The sequence below is a fragment of the Balaenoptera ricei genome, chromosome X, assembly GCF_028023285.1.
Source record: "Balaenoptera ricei isolate mBalRic1 chromosome X, mBalRic1.hap2, whole genome shotgun sequence".
Classification (NCBI taxonomy): domain Eukaryota; kingdom Metazoa; phylum Chordata; class Mammalia; order Artiodactyla; family Balaenopteridae; genus Balaenoptera; species Balaenoptera ricei.
In genome coordinates, this window is record NC_082660.1 from 112,447,452 (window position 1) to 112,450,830 (window position 3,379).

Here is a 3,379-nt window from a genome sequence, read left to right on the forward strand (position 1 = left end):
GCCTTGGAAAATTAAGTGGTCTTTTAAATATCCAAAATTCTTTATCTGTTTCATGCTGAAATGGGGAGCATTGCATGATGCTATCATATATTGTTACATTTTGGTCATTCTCCACTTTTCGGAGTTAAATACTATTACTATATTTCTTCTTCTCTCACCCCACATCCTCCTTTACAAATCCATTATGTTTGGAAGGTCTTTGACATTTTCAATAAGTCTTTTTGCAAAGCTGAATGTTGAAACTATTTTATTGTTGCCATTGATAAAGTATCTTCCCTATTTCATTAAACATTAAGTGAAGACCCACGGGGTCTAAAGAAAATGTATTTCCATTTTTTCTCTTTGCTCTTGAGAATGATTTATGAAGTACAAATACATTCATAAACTGAGATACCATACCCTAGGGAAAATAGCTGGAATTTATTCCATTGTTAGTGGTTCACATTATAGTCTCTACCCAATTTACATGGTGAATTTAAGTCATATTTAACCACATCATGTCATCCCAGATGATGAGAAATAGGAAAAGCAAACTTCTATTTGTTATCCAGATCAAAAACTTGAGAGTAATTTAGAATCATGTGTCTATTTTACACGGTTGAATCTAAAATTATATCACCACAACGGAGTTCAGTTCATTAAAGGGTATTTATTCAGAGGAACAGCCTTCTTCCTGCTGTATTTTCATATGACTTGAGCTATTTATTCAGCTTATGTTTTCACAAAATGACACAGAAAATAACAGCATCACAGAATTGAGGTTGGTTTTTAATCTGTATTTATTGTACCAATCAGAAAAACCATAGCTTGGATTCCTTTTTAAACTTTTTAAATGTATGTGTATTAAGTTATGGTCATCCTGCCCTTGAATTTTCCATTGACTACAACATCATGATGCCCTAAATACTATAGGAGGGTAGGCATACTTTTTCACATCATCCAGAAGTAATTCAGCAATAATCTAAAATAGCTAGTACAATTCTCACTGTGATTACCAAAAATTTAGAGAAAACCTTTAACAGAAGCTGGGACCATCTAAAAAATTGGTACAATTATCAACATGAGCAGCCAAGGGGGAAACTGCATTTGAATAAAATAGGCCTTTGATTTTCCAACCACCTTCTTTTATTCTATGCCCTTGGTCAAGGTCACTGTCCAGATTAAAATCCTTCTTTGGTTTGTCATTGCCTATAAGTAGGGTTTGCTTGGGGCAATTCCAGTTTATACCTGTAGTTCTGTCATTATCATTAATAGTTCCACCTTTCCATCTCAAAAGTGTTCCAGCTTAGATGATATCAACCTATCCATAGGATAGAATCACTAACCCAGTTTATGAACTTCTTTATAGTCTGGCCCCCCGCTTTACTTCCCACTCTTTCTTTTCTACTTGTACTTTATCCTCCAGAAACAAGAAACTATTTACCCTGAAAATCCCGTGCATTGCTATATTTTTATATTCTTGCACAAATAGTTCCTTCTTCCTGAACTGTACTTCCTCTGCTTTTTTCACATAATGATTTTTTATCCATTCTTAGAGGCACCAACATCAAGTCCTGTGTGACAACTTACCTGATTACCCTAGGCTAAGAATCAGAAAGCAGTTTCAACTTGTTTTGTTACAAATGGATCGTTAAAGCATATTTCAGTTTAGTGAGAAATTGCCTGGAGCCATTAGCAAAGGAGTTCTGCCACAGGCAAGGGAGAATGTGGCAGGTGAGCCTGCTACTTACTATTCCTTCCCTAAACAGTGTTTGATGCCCCCTGCCCTGTGGTTTGGGGTACTGAATTTATTTATATATTTTATATCACTGTGCTAAGCAGAATTCTCAGCTAGACTCCAAGATTTCCACTCTCTGGTGTACATGCTCTGTATAATCCTCTTCCCTTGAGTGTGGACAGGGCCTGTGAATATGATGGGATGTTACTCCCATTATTAGGGCACTAACTAGTTAAACTTGAGTTCTTCAAAAGGAATATTACGCTGCACGGCCTGACCTAATCAGGAGAGCCTTTAAAAGGGACTGAGCCCTTCCTGAAGTCAGAGAGATTTGAAGTGTAAACCTGAATGATTTTTAGAAAGAATCCTGAGCTCCAGATCAAAACATAGTTCAGCCAACACCTTGATTTCAGTCTGGTGAATCCCTGATCAGAGGACCCAGCTAACCTGTGCCTGGACTCCTGACTTACAGAACCGTGAAGTAAGAAATAGATGTGTGATAAGTTGTTAGGTTTGTGGTGATTTGTGGTGTAGCAATAGAAAACAAATATAATCACTTAACACACTGATTAATATTTACTTTTATTTAGCATTATGTAGTTTTTAAAAAAAATTGCTTAGTAATAATTGCAGTGAGTTTCTTGAGGATAGGGACTATGTTTTATTTTCTTTATTATACTCAATGCCCATCAAAGTCTGTGTCCTAAATGAATATTTGTCAAACAAATGAATGGCAGTGCCCAATTTCCTCTTGTCACTTAGGGCCCCAAGATAGAGCTAACCACATATGTCCAATTAGTCCAGGAAACGCCCCACGTCCTAGATCTCTCCCTCCTACATTTTCCCGTATCCAAATTTACCCGCTGGCAGGGTCTGGTTATTAGAAACCTATTCTCTGCTTTTCATATCAGTAGCTACTACCCTGTCTCAATTGGGTTCTAGAGAGAGAATTAAAATTAAGCACAAATACCCTAAGGCATTCCTTGTATGTAATGAAGTAACTCTACTTGTGCATCTAGAATGGTTCTAGTTCCATTCTATCTTTGGGGAAATTTAGAAAAGAATCACTCAAATAGTTTTTTTTTTTAATGTTCTGTGTTTTAGATGAGGAACCCATTCACTCTAAACATGAATGGCTTTATGTGTTATCCCTCCTAACACCATTTTTTTTTAAATCAAGAATTCCTGTTTCCACTGGAATGAACATATTGAAATCATGTAAAGCACCATCCAAAGTCACCCATAAACTGTTTTGTAATAGCATTCAAATTCTTCAAATAATTGTACATAGTCCACTTCTAGGACCAGCAGAAAGTTCCAGACCTTTACATCCAAAATTAAATAATAAATTCAACAGCCCTTTCCACTTTGTGAATGCTGATATTTGTACATATTTTTGCACAATTTTAATTACTTCTTTAAGATAATAGAAGTAGACATGGTGTGATGTACATTGCAGAATTGTCCTCAAAAAAGGTGGCAAAAATTTAACTTAGCATCACACAAGGTGAACATTCAGCTTTTCCAGCATTGCAGGACACTTCTGGGGAGAACCACTTGGTTTTCATCTCACAGGGATCTTGGGGTAATCTGTGGAGCTGGACCATGTGGGATCAAATAGAAACAGGGATTACAGCAACCGTGCTCAGATCTTGGCAGACC